The sequence below is a fragment of the Molothrus aeneus genome, chromosome 12, assembly GCF_037042795.1.
Source record: "Molothrus aeneus isolate 106 chromosome 12, BPBGC_Maene_1.0, whole genome shotgun sequence".
NCBI classification, from domain to species: domain Eukaryota; kingdom Metazoa; phylum Chordata; class Aves; order Passeriformes; family Icteridae; genus Molothrus; species Molothrus aeneus.
In genome coordinates this window covers 15,719,741-15,733,848 of record NC_089657.1, presented here as the reverse complement: position 1 = coordinate 15,733,848, position 14,108 = coordinate 15,719,741, and positions in this window count along the sequence as shown.

The window sequence follows — 14,108 nt, the reverse complement described above, 5'->3', positions numbered from 1 at the left end:
GCAAACCACGACTGTAGGAGAAGAATTTTTGAGGGCTGCAGCTGAGATTAGACAACACGAAGTGCTCTTGCTTCATCCTTCATTAAATCACCTGCTATGAGTCTTAGTGATCATTGGAATGTGGGGTTTTTTTTACATTAGTACCAGCTTTACATATTTTGTAGTTTATTTCAGCATCTGTCTTAATGATGTCTGTTTCAATGAGATGTCAATCTGTCTTTTAGGTGGTTTTCATGTTCTTTACAGAGTAAACACAGCTTTAAATACTCTTTCACTATAAAGCACAGTGCATATCCAATACCTCCTCTTCACCATTGAGTGCCCTCAGCATTGTTTTTCTACCCAACTTCTGTTTTCATTCCTTCCCAATATCTTCCTTGCTTCCTGAAAGCCAAGAAGACCCCCACTGTCATCATTCCTTCCCAATGGTTTCCAGCTTTCTCCCTTCTTCTGGCTCAACAACTCACTCTAGAATCTGATTTTCAGGAGACACACATCTGATTGTCTCTTAGATGGGTGGAAAGACTGACTTTGTCTTACCATCATATTAAAAATAACACAAAGCAGTCATCAAACCGTGGTAAATGTGGTCTGAGACATTACTCTGGTTTGAATAAAGATTGTTGTGACCTGCACAGACTGCAGAGCCCTGAGGTGCCGGAAAAGATCCTCAGCAAGGAGTGCTCAGCTCCAGAATCTTGCTGTGCCATACCCAGAGCAGTCAGGGCAGTGATGCTTCTGGGACTGTCCCTTACAGGAAATGGTTCATGGGGAGCCTGATCTCTGAGGCACATTTTGCTCTTAGTTTAGAAATTCATCTGCAAAGGTTTATATAAGAAGGTAACAGTTGTTGCTTGGGGACAATAATATCACTAATAATGACAGAATCCAGCAGGCACATCAGTGAGAAAATGCTTGTGTTTATTCCTTTGTGGCTTCAAGTACATCAGGTGAAAATCTGAGCTGTGGATGTATCACATGGAAAACCATATGGCAGCATCTATGCTTGGACAGGCTTTTGACTTGACTGAATTAATTTCTCAGCAAGGTTGTCCTTGTTGACTGCAGGATTTTGGGGATTATAACAGCATTGTGGACAAGGCTGTCATGTCCTTCAGGATTTTTAGCATGATGTAAGTATGAGCACAGGTGGGCAGTGAGACATTCTGGGCTTCATTCCTCACCAAGTGTCAGTCATTTCATGCCCACAATTAGAAATGAACATCAGTGCTGGAGCACCCTCCCCTACAGCCCATTTGTCAAATGCAGGCACAGCTACATCTGATAATGGGGCTCTTTCTCTTTGTGAGGGATGCTTTAGCACTTTTTTCCTATCCCCAAGGCAAAGTGTCTAATCCTTAGGTGCTGACAGGTTTTTCCTTGGAGCTGTAGTGCTGCATCTCTAAAGTCCTGTGCACAGGACTTGATTTGTTGTTGATTTGCTATAGTTTTGGAGAAACTAAAAGAGAATTACCTGTTGTCCTCTTGTGAAAGTGGATGGCTGACTGAACAGAGAAATCTCTGCAGAGTGTGGTGATATGCAGCAAACAACGCTGAATAATATTGTCTCTTAATTTTTTAATTTTTTTTTTAAGGAGAGTATGGATGCTGGTTTAGCTCATTTTTATTACTATTTAAGTACTGTTTGTAATAGAATCACTCATATCCTGAATATTTTGAGCCCAAGTTTTCATTTATAAAGCTTGGTTGTATAAAATAAGAGAGAGAATAATTTAAACTGTACAGCACAGATAATTTCCATATTGTGCAATAAAAATAAAGTGAATTCCCAGTTTCCTTGTGACTCAGGTATGAAGTCTCCAGACTGACTTTTGAGCATGGTCCAATTTGGCTGCAAGAAGATGGCTGTTTGTTTTTTAATCTATCATTCTCTAATTTTGATAAAGTAACTTGTAACACGGTTTTGGGAATTAGGAACAAAGATATTCTCTCCTGAAAGGCTCATTCTTCAAGCTTGGTATTACCCAATACTGCTTAGCTCTTGTCTGGCAAGGTTCAGCGGGTGGAGGAAGGGAACAGGTCTTATTTTGAGATTTTAAGAGGAGCTGAATTTTATATTAACTTCACAGTTTATTTGTTTTTATTCCTGTCCAATAAAAAGCTGTTTTTCCATGGGAGCCTGAGGAGAGCTCGCTCAAGATGAAAGGAACTGGAATGTGTCTGAGAGAGTGGCCAAATTTTGATGGCTTCTTTTTGCTGATGGTATGATCAGTTAAATCTTTTAAAAGGCAGTGTTGCTTTCCTCTTGCTGTATTTGTTGTCCAGCTCTTTTGCATCCTTTGTGAATGTACCATACTTGATCACCTGCTGAAACCTGCTTGTTTAATTAACCTCTTTTAATTTAACCTCTACAAAGTTTGAACAATTGTGTGCAGCTTTGGGGTCCCCCTGGTATTTTAAGTTGGTTTTGGCTTTCACCTCAGCACATTGGATTAGATTCCCTTTCTGTGCTGCTTAGTGCCACAAAGGAGATGCAGCAGCTTGCTATTCATGCCTCATTACAAATACAAGCATTTAACACTGCTGGTTAACTTGGTGGACCCATGGTGGTGTTTTTGCCATTAAAATCATGGCTTGGCTCCTTGTGCTTGAGGCACATTGTGTCCCAGGTTAGTTTTAGTGTTCTAAAATAGGAACCATGGTGTACAGAGTGTTTCACGTTTGTTTCAGTGATCTAAAATGTTAAACATGGGGAGGACCAGGCATTAGCAAAATCCAGCCCAGGGTGATGTGAGTTACAAAACTGAGAGTGTTGGGCTTCTGAAGTACATTTCTAATGAAATGTATTGGTGTAGTGTGTGATCTGCTCACACTGGTAATGTTTCTCACCCATTAACACCTCTTGGCTCATGCTGAGCCTTGGAGTGCTGCAGCTGACCAGCTCTGGTGCCTGATCTCCATGGCTCACATGAAAAAGCTCCTTTCAATGAGACCCTGGAATTTCTGAATCCCTTCACTGACAGCTCAGGCTGTGGCAAAGGAACATGGAGAAGAATGTTAACTTAAGTTCATTCCCCTTCAGATTATGTCAGTCTGCCTCCAGCAGATAATGCCACATTATAAATGAAGTGTGTTAGTTGCCATTCCGACCTCGAGGTATGAGCAGAATGATTATTTTAATTTTTGTAGCGATTCAGTTTGAAACACTTGAGTGAGGGCTGTGGGGAAGGAGTATACACTTTGTGTGAAGATGTAATTTGATTCCTTGACCGGTTTTTGTGTTTAGAGCACTTACCATGCCAGTATTTAAGCACAGAAGTCTTGCAGCAGTATGGCAGGTATTCATACTGTTTTGCAGGTTTTCTTTAAATTCACACTTGTGCACATTTCACATAGTTGAACTTCTCTCTATGTTTTACAGCTGTCCATTGTTACCTGACTTGAATAAGAAAGCAGAGCAGTGTAGCTGCAAAGAGATGATTACTTATCACTGAATGGACTGATATCTGAAATCACCCACACAGTGGTTACTCCTTGGTTTTCCAAGGAGCCCTTGTGGCAGGAGGCACTGATTCCTGTACCTCCTGCAGTTGTCACTGGAATGCTGCTTCACTTTGGCAAACTGTCTTGGGTAGGGATCCCCTGGAGGACACCTGAACACTGTCAAATGGCTCAAACACCAGTGCTATGGATCATGTTTATTGATTAGAGCAGCTCAGGCAGTGCCCAGGATCAGCTGTTTGAAACTCATATGAGCATACAATCCTTATTATCAGTAGAATGACATGACAGACATATCCACTGCTTCATCCTGTAGAGGCTCAATGTCCTGGTTGACACCCCTGGTGTCAGTGAGCACAGAGCTCACAAAAGTGGAAAAACCAACAGACAGCTCTTTTTCTACTTTTTGCCTTTCCTTCTAATTGTTGTTTTAACTTTTTCCCCCCTCTTGGTTTGTTTCCCAGAAATGTATTTTTTTGCACTTTACAGGTATCACTTCTTGGTGAGAGTTTTTCCTGCATTAGCTCCATTGACAGGACAGCAAAACAACTGAATGTTGTTTTTTATTAAAACTTGAAATTGTGTTTATGGAGATGGTAAGTTCTGGTAGCTAACACACAGCATTGGGTAGGAGTTTGCCTCAGTACAGTGGCCAATTATCACTTCTTTTCAGTAGCTCTGTTTTGCTTTATATCACCACCTACAATTTCAAAAACTACTTTGTGAAATAGTCTACAGAACATTCTTCTCAGAAGAGAAAGAGCTAAACAGTTTCAACAGTGCTGGAAAACAGGTTTGAATTTTTAAATAGAAAATGCTACATCTGCTTCAGTTTATTTCCTTCTTTTTTCCAGCATAATAACTAAGTTTTGCCAGAAAGCTCCTTGCTGTTTATTCTTCACATTTCTAATTCCTCAGATGTTGCAGACTCAAAGGACAAGACCATTCATTCCTTCATTTTTTTGTGATCATTTGTTCCAATTTTTTTTTAGTCACATTTCACTTCCTCCCCCTGCCCCCCCCTGAAAAAATTTACCATCAGAACTCTTCCTACCAGATCTGTCTGCTAACATTCAGCCTGGCTAATCTGAGAACCCCAAAGTTCACTAGTTGTTTATCAGCAGCCTTTTTTGTAAAGTGATCAGTTGCCTGTCTAAGGGGAAGGTTAAAATAAGTAGGAAGGTGTGAAAAAACCCTGATCTAGTTAAATGATTTTCATCCTTTTCCCTTTATATCAAGCAAAATATTTCCTGTTGGAGTACTGATTTTTAGCTATGTATATGAATTCCCTCAGACTGTGCTGTCACTTCATATGCTTGTAACCATCATCTACTGCCCCCAAGCCTTAATTAGTCTCTTTGCTTTCCTTCCTTTTAACATTTTGAGTATGTCATGACTTATTATATTTTGCTTCATATTATTTGTGAGGAATAATTTAATATCTTGTTTATATTTTAAGCATTCTCCAACTTTCTTTTCACACGAATGGATTTTAATGGTTCCCGCTGTTTTATATTAGCAGCTGTAATTGTTAATTACTTAAATGTCTCTGTAAAATCTAACCCATCACATAATTACTTAATATCTCACTTTGCTTTTGCAGTGGATTCAGGAAGTGTATGAGCAGTGGTTCAGGTTTTCATTACTTTGCTCTTATGGTAGTAACAAATTGTCTCCATCATCATGAAGTGGTTGCAAAGGTAAAACCAGAATGAGGTTCTGTTCAGGTAATTACATGTGCAGGGGCATTTGTTTGCAGTTTGAAGAGCTCATTTGCAGCAAAGCCTGGAACTGTTAGAAATTTTTCAGCTTCAGTGATTTCATCATCTTTGCCAAAGAGAAAGTATATTTTATTTGTATTGGGGACAGCATTTACTATCTTTGATGCTGTAACTGTCAACAAAAGAAGTCATTTAAATTCTAGATGGCAAAAGAATCTTAATTGGACCTCATATGGTAAGGTCAACTTGCCTGTCAGAGTGCTGTGTAACTTGAGAGAATTATTCTGCCCAATACTTCAATTTATCTTCTGTTGTGTGATTCCAAGTGGCAAGGATGAGCAGTCATGCAGAAAATCTTTGACAGAATTCTTTGACTGCTTCTAAAGCCTTGCACACTGAAGATCTATAAATGTTACTAAATTAATGAGTAAAGGCAATTTCATGGAGTATTAATGATAACAAAATGACATTCTCATTCCTTTGTGTTTTTATGCAAGGCAGTTATGCAGAGTGAATGTGAATATGTAATGGGCAGATTTAATTGATTAAACCCTCTCTGCAGTAAGTGGGAACTCCAGTTTGAGCTACATCCCATTAAATACTGAACTCTTGATTGCTGTTCAACAAAATCAATACAGAGCAGAAGTCAGCAGTGAATCTTGTGCCTGCAGCAGTAATGCAGTTTGACAATAAAAATCAATGCCCAGTCCCAAAACGAAGCAGTTAATAGTATTTGTGGTTTATGTCTTTTATAGATCCTTAGGTCCTTAAGGCCATCTGTTAATTTACTGCCTGTGTCTGGATCTGAGGAGCTCACTGACTCAGAGAAATAGGGTTTTTTTGCTTGTTTTGCGTCGTGTATCAGTTTCTGCCACATAAAATCTGTATCTGATGCATGTGGAGTTGTTGCTCAAGGTATGAACCTGTACACATCTCTAGATAAAAGGCCACCACCCATGTAGTGAATAGGTAGGAGGGATCCTTTCACAAAACCAAGCACAATTTCCAATGGCTTATTCTTTAAAAGTCAGTCTCCTGACATTGCCAATGACAAGTCTGGGTTGGTTTTTTGGTTTTTTTTGTCTGTAATAGATTCTTTATTAGAATACCTTTTTCATAGAACTAACTTAATGTAGCAAATTTTTATATACCTTGTAGAAATAACAGGACTAGAGTTTGGTTACAAATATTGTATGTTATCCTAGAGTAAACTATCCAACGGCAATATATGAAATAAATGAGAATTTAACTAATTCATAGTTTAGTAATGAGGCATTTTATACTTTTCCTGCAAAGAAATTGTATCCATCTTCATCTCTCAGTGAATATTTAAAAACTGTGTGCCCTGAGCTTTCATTTTATTTTCAATTCTTCCCTTTCCCTGTACAACTTCATACATATTTATGAATGTTTTATAGAATAGAAATGAAATTCAGTTCTTAATACTGCACAATATTTCTCAGAAGTTGTTATTATTAACAAGTTTATTTTTGTGTATATATATGCTGTACATTTTGTCCTGTACTGTGTTATCCTTGTGAAGTATTGTGTATACAACAGAAAATAATGCACATGAAATGTACAAAAGTGCTTGAAGTCAGGTCTCAGACCCTACTGGGAAATTGAGCCTGGTGTCTTGACTTGCAGCTCTTTGACCAGTAAATAATATTTCTTCTTGAACAGTGAAGTATCAAACCCAAACTGAAATAACCAATAGTTTTAAACCCTAGAACACTGTTCATTTTTTCAAGTTTCATCAGTAATCTTACACTCTCTGTTAAGCTGCAGAGCATACTCCAAAAAAAGGGGGGAGAAGTTTCTGTGTCCATACATGGTAAAGAATTTATGAGAATTGTTTTGGAATTATTGCTGAATCACTCCTAAAGTACTCAGTAGAGACCTCTGAAAAATGTGCAGTGGTGTGAAGCAAATTAGCTTCCTGCCACCAAAAGTATGTCTTTTTTAAAGACAATTTATGCATGTAATTTTCCCACTATAGATTTTGCAGAGTGGTTGTGATTTTTATTGTGAGACTGAAGTGTAGGATTAGAGAATTACTCTAGACACTCACCTATGGCTTATTTAATTGTAAAAACTGCAAAAGCGGTGTCTGGCAGTGTGATAGTGTGAGTGGGTCCCAAAATCACCATGGGTCAGATTGGAAGGGACCACTGGGGGTCACCTGGTCCAGCCTCTTTGCTCAAACAAGGTCACAGGATTGCATCCAGGTGGTTCTTCCCAGTGGGGAAGGCTCCAGACCCTCTCTGGGGAGCCTGTTCCAGGGCTATCACCTGCACACTCAGGTTCTTCCTCGTGTTCAGGTGGAAATTCCTGGGCACCAGTCCCTGCCTGTTGTGTCTTGTCCCATTGCTGGGCACCAGGGGCAGAGCCTGGTCCCTGCTCTGACCCCTCCCTGCAGACACACGGGCATGAGGGCCCCTCTCAGTCATCTCTTCTTCAGGCTGAACAGCTCCAGCTCCCTCAGCCTTTCCTCATGGGAGAGGCTCAAGTCCCTTAATTATGGGATCACATCTTTTGGCAGCTTTTGCTGTACCCTTAAGCAATGGCAGTAGAGTTATGGCTGGTAAAAGTTATACACACACCCACCCTAACACAAACACAGCTTATTTTGTGTACTTAGAGTAGGAAAAAAACTAGTTTCCTGATGATGTGTGGCTTACTTGGGTTATTCCAGTGCTCACAGAAACAGGACAGTGTTTTGGAAATGGGGCTTGTTTGTGTTTTCACTAGGCCAGCTTGTTTCTCTTTGTTACTCTAAGAGTGAGTAAATCTGTCTTAAATTTCTGCCTTGCTTGTTCACATATCAACCTAAACAGCAAGGGAGCACTCTTGCCTTTATCATCTGTCTCTTCAGAATTTGTGAAGTCTGTTCCAGCAAAACCTGTGACAGAAGCCTGCATTGATGAAGCTATGGCAAGTGGTTCCTAATTCTCTCTTTATCTCTTAATCTAATCAAGTGGTACACAGTAATTCCCAAAGCATATCTGGATTATCAGCACAGTCAAGCCTCTATCCAGCCACAGTTTAAAATGAACCACTTTACAAGCCATTCTAAAGGCACTTGATATAGTAGGGACACTTAAAACACCTAATCATGCAGTTTGATTAATCAGGACATCTTTGAGATCACTGATGATGTTCTGATGGCTGTGGACTGAGATTTGTGATGTGCAGAAATCATCTACTTCGTCCACCTGTTTGCTTCCTGGAAGGAGATTTTTATTTCTCACAGTGTTTGTAAGTAATTGCTACTTTTCACTGAGGGATGGGTATGAGTCCTTTTTTCCCCAGTGATTTTTCTGTATGTGGGGTTCCTTTGGTTTCAGTTTATTTGGGTTTTGTGGCTTTGTTTTTTTACATTATGTGGTCATATAGAGAAAGCCTACAAAGGCAAGGTACTGCTGAATAATCTGTAGCCTGGACAAAACTCTGCAGTACATAGGCTCTCATGTTCCAATCAACTCTTTCTCTTGCCTGTATTTTTTTTTAATACTTCTGTCAATAGTGTTGAAGGATTCTTATTATTGCCATTGACTGGGTTCTGTTTGGAGAATAATTATGAATTTTGTAATTTTCAGCAGCTCCATAGTAGCAGCAGTATAATACAAATGCAGCTTTGGAAGAAAAGAACCATATTTCAGGTGTTAGGGCTGCACTTTCATTTGGGCTAGGACTGAGAGGTCATTGAAGGAGAAAATGAGTTTAATTGATACCTACAAACAGTTCAGACTGCTGAGGTCATTGAAAGAGAAAATAAGTTTAATTGGTACCTACTAACAGTTTCAGACTGCTGATTTGGCTCCTATCTAATATGTGAAGTTCAGAGAGGAGTTAGCTCAGCTTTAAGCATTTGTTCCAGAGCAGACCATTTGCACACTGCCCTGCAGTGCTGAGGTCAGTGCAGCCTCCAGGCTGGTTTAGCTGCAATGGCACAGACACTCAGAACACAGTGCACCTGTTCCTCTAGGAGAAAAAATTAATCCAGTAACCTTGGAATAGTCAAAATTGGTAGTTGAGTTTTATAAAAGCGTTCTACAGACATTCAAAGCTTCTGCAGGTACTGAAAAGCCAGCTTAATAACTGTCTAATAGAAAAGTTGTGATACCTACTGATCCAACACTGTTCATGAAAGTTTCCTGAAGCTTTTCCAGGAATTGCATCCAAGTACTGAGAACCTTCAGCTCTTAAGATCTGCTCTATCCATAACACTTGGCTCTTACAGAATTACTGGGTATTTTTGGCTTTGTCAGTGTGTCAAAAGTTATATTAAAACAGACTTGGAGAGTTTTTGGTAAAGGTTTCGAGTAGCAGTTGCCTAATTGTGCTCTCAACAAAGTCAACATGTCACCAGAGAAGAATCAGTTTAATGCTTTTAAAGTTGAAGTCCATATCTGTACTAGGATGGATGTGATTATTTGGGTGACTTGACAGAGTTGGAGACAGTATGTGGGGCTGCAGTTTTAAATTTTTAAAGCATTTTGTATCTTTGTTAATTATACAAGTTACTGGAATGTGTTCAAGTCCATTTATACTCCAACTTCTGGGTACTGCAGCTTGAAAAGCCCTACAGACATACTAATGTTCAACTCCCATTTTAGAAATGTAGTTCTAATTGTGAACTGATCTCTTTGCTAAACAGAGAGTCTTCATTAACTTGGATTCACTAATTCCAGAGCCTGGGCAAGCTGCAAGTGATAATGAGATGCAGATCCTGGCTGATGGCTGGTGAAACACTTGTGGAAGGTGTGTTTTCCCAGACATGACTGAGTTTGTGTCTGTACCAGCAACATCACTGGTATCAATATCTGATCAGAAGCCTACACTGAAGGATTGGCTCTCACAAAGGCTAAAATAACTTCTATTCCATCCTGAGCAGTGTCAGGGGATTTTCCTGCAGCTCCTGGGGCTTTTTAGCCTCAGGGAAGGGTCCACCTGTTCTTACAACTGAGTGTAAAAACTGAAACCAGGTGGATTCTGCCTCTGAAATGTGTAGTGACTCACGAAAGTGCCCTGAGTACATGGAATGGATCTGAGTGTCCTGCTGACTGTCTTCTTGGCCTGCCCAGCAGGTGTGGACAGGTATTTTTGTGTAGAACAGCCAGCCTCCCTGGTGTGCTGTGAGGGGGAACCATCTGTTCCTGAGCAGCAGAGCACACCTCAGTGTCACTTGGCTTGTGGCACTGGCTACTGCTGCCCCTTGCTAATGAAAACACATCACTGTTAACAGAGATGTGACAGAAGTGCAGGAAGAAAGTACAGAAAACTGCTCTCTGCATGCAAAAAATGCTTTTTAATCAACTGCCATCAGTAGAGGCAGAAAGCCAATCAGACAAAAATCAGCACTTGGCACTTTGTTCTGTTACAGTTGTCTGTCTTTCGCCACACATTATTATTGAGTGCTTAATCAGTATTGAATCTAATTCTGGGATGACATCTGAGAAATTATTTTACAGCATTAGCAGCTGGAAGAATGTCCTGCCTGTTAATTATTTACATTATCTGTCTCTCAGAATAACAGCTGGCAGTTAAAATACTCTAGAATGAAACCCAGTACCCAGATAAATACCATGTTTATGCAGGTGTAGGAGCATTCTGTGTAATCTCTTAAAGCCAGTGCCTTCAGAAGGTGACGATGGAACTTATTTGGGGCACATCCTGTACTGATATGTCTTAGGGAAATGGGAGATGCTTTTCTCTGTGCACACATAGACAAGAATGCTTGCTTTTATAATATCTAATGCTTGCTTTTATAATGTGCCTAGGAAAGAACTAAAGAAGGGTAGTTTAAAAATCAGTCAGTCAGCTGTCATTTCTGAAATGTAACTATCCTGGCTGATTTTGAGGAGAATATCAAGGTATTAGTTGTGAACTCTCTGTTGGGGTTCTGCAGGTTTGCTCCCCATTTCTCCAGCAGTGTCTGAGCCCAGATTGTATTGCTGTGCTGAGCCACAGCACCCTCATTCCAGGTGGTAGGAATGGGACTGGTGACCAGAACTGCTTTCATTTCTGATGAGCTGTGAATGCTGTGTTGCTAAGAAGGCCAACAAATGAACTAAATCCATCTATTTTGTCCTTTCTGAGTCCAAGCCTTTGCAATCTCTTTCCCAGGGTGCCAGGCTCTGGTCTGTTCCCCAACTGATTCACTTGACTCCTTTAGTAGGAATCTTCCCATGGGAGCATTGTGGGGAGTTCTGCACATCCTCATTCTTTGCCTGAGGATGAGGCAGTGCTGGGGCCTGTGAGGTCTTGATCCCTCTTGTATTTTGTCTTGGAGAAGGGAAGGATTGCACAGACATCCTTTTAAGGAGTCACATGCTCCAGGGTGATGAAAAGGAAGACAGAGGACAAGCTGTGGCTCCAAATACCTCAATGCAGATTTTGGGTCTTTTTTAAGAGGAGGACACTTGCTCTTAGGGTTGCTCCACTATTTCAGTCTGTAAATGCAACTTTCAGGTTCAATTAGTTAAATATATTTTTCTTCTCTCCTGCCAAGTTGTCATGGTAGTTCAGTAGAAATAACGGTTTTTCCCCTGAGGCAAATAAAATCTTGTGAAGGACAAAGTATTTGGGAAACACTGGGATGAAAATGAAATTAAGGAATTGTATGGCATAGTTTACAAATAAAAATCCCAATATGTTTTTAATATTACAAAAGAATGATCTGCTCCTTCCTCCAACCCCATATTCATTTACCTTTGTACTTAATTCTGTAAATATGTAGTGTATTGTAATGCTTGTTGAGAACATGCAACTTAAGTTATCCCATTCAGCCTGAAAATACTGTGGCAAAACAGTGATAGGATAATCCATGATCTGTGTGAAGAGAGGGCTGTTTGTAGCATCTGGCTGTCAGATTTCTGTTTGCTTGTCTCATTTGAGCATTCTGACAATTAATCAATATTGAAATGCTGCTCTGGATGTGCAAAGGCTTGGACAGGGTAAGTGCCAACCTGACCATGTGCAAAACTGCTGTTTGGCTTCTTTGAGTTTTGTGAATTTTCATTAGGTATAATCTTTTCTCAAAAAAGAAGGAACTAATAATGAAGTAATTCTTTTCAGGACTGTGAGCAAGACCAGTTTTGCAATTCTTGGCATACACACTTGGAAATAAACAGTAACAATGCACGTTCAGGCCATTCATTTTTATTTATGTTGACAATATACTCACAGATTTTCTACTCTTGGCAGTAAAATTTTGGCTAATGTGCGCTGCTTATTGACTGAAAATCCTCCCATGCACTTCCAAGGGCAGTCTTGCTCTCCCATCTACTCTCTATTCATCTCATAAATTACATTGGAAAAATAAGACTGAAATTTCCTTTTTATTCACAAACCAGCCACAAATGGGCAGTAACACTGCAAACTGTCCCAGAATTGCCCAGCTAGTCCTGGTGCTGTCAGCATCATTCCAGCACTGCCAGTTTTTGCATACTGCCAGTCAAATTTACTTTAGCAGTAGTTGCAGAGGGAAGTTGTGTTAAACTTCTCTGCTCCCAACCAGTGCTTTGGGGTGAACTTAAAAAAAAAGGCAGCAATTCTTGGCCCCATACTGCCTTGACAATCCCATCCAGTTTTCCCTTTAATGTTTGCCACATATGGTTGTGAAATCCAGTGTCTGACTTCTTTTCTAAATATAGTATCATAATTCTTTTTAAAATTATCGATGCAATGAGTCTTATTTGTTTTCAAGATATTATTTTGCAATATAACAAAGTATTGAGAGTTCTTGTATTGTCCATTTCCCATAGGCACTTTTGAAGACATTTTATTCCTTTTTCTTTATGTTTTACTGCATATTGGGAAGTATCTCCTTTCCAGTTTTGAGTTAGAAAGCAAAGTGGCAAAGAGCACATCCCTTTGCCAGTGGAAGAGTGGCCAGGGGTGAGCAGGCTGTGCCCCACTGTCAGCACAGAGTTTTTCCACACAACTGTGCCCAGTTCTGTGGTAGCAGAGGTGGAACAAAACCAGTGGTGGTAGCAGCAAGGCACAGGCTCAGTGGTTTCTTAGCTGAATTTTGAGTGTTTGTCCCTTACACTGCATTACTCAGCTGTAACCTCCTCATGTACTTCTGTGTTATTGGAGTGACCAAATGGAATTAACTTCACATGAATGGCTTTGAATTTGCTCTTTCATGATGCAGGATTTTGTCTCAGAGGTGAAAAGTGGCTGAATGTAAGCCTAGATGGTGAAAAACCAAGTAAAGTGAATGAGTGAATGAGTTTTATTTCCTCATCTCCCTGCAAATATTTGTGTTTTTTATCTAAAAAGCAGGAAGCAGCCTGTGATTTTAGTAACATGCCTAGAATGAAATCTGGAGTTTTGAACACTTTCCCTGCTTTGGCAGTGCTTTCCATTGTCAAATTCACAATGACTTAGAACTATTCAGAAACAATCCTACCAGTGCAGACCTCAGTTTTAGTGGCCTGTTACACCCCAAACCACTCCACTTCTCTTGGCAAAGAAAAGAATATACGGAGTTACATCGGGGAAGGAACTGGTAAACGGCATTTGAAAGAAAGCAGTTTTATTCATAAAGAGAAGAAATCATACCAGAGTACAAGCAGAGTCACAACTGATGATGGTCTTTAACAAGCAGACAGTTCTTCTTGGGTAGTGGGGGGAGATACAAAACCACAAAGTTATTTTAAAATATCACCTGGTATTTTTAAATAGGAATCAACTGGTTCCATCCTGCTAATGTAAGTGTTCTTAGGTATAACTAAAAGCATGTTTAAAAAAACAGTATGTAAGGAAAGAGGCAGTTTTAAATAAGACTGGTGAATTATCCAGAATGACATGAAGTGTTGTTGATTTTCTTATGGATTATCTCAAATTTTGGGCTTATATTGTTGCAAATAATGTATCCTGTACCTGACTACTGGAATTAATTACAGTCATGGCAAG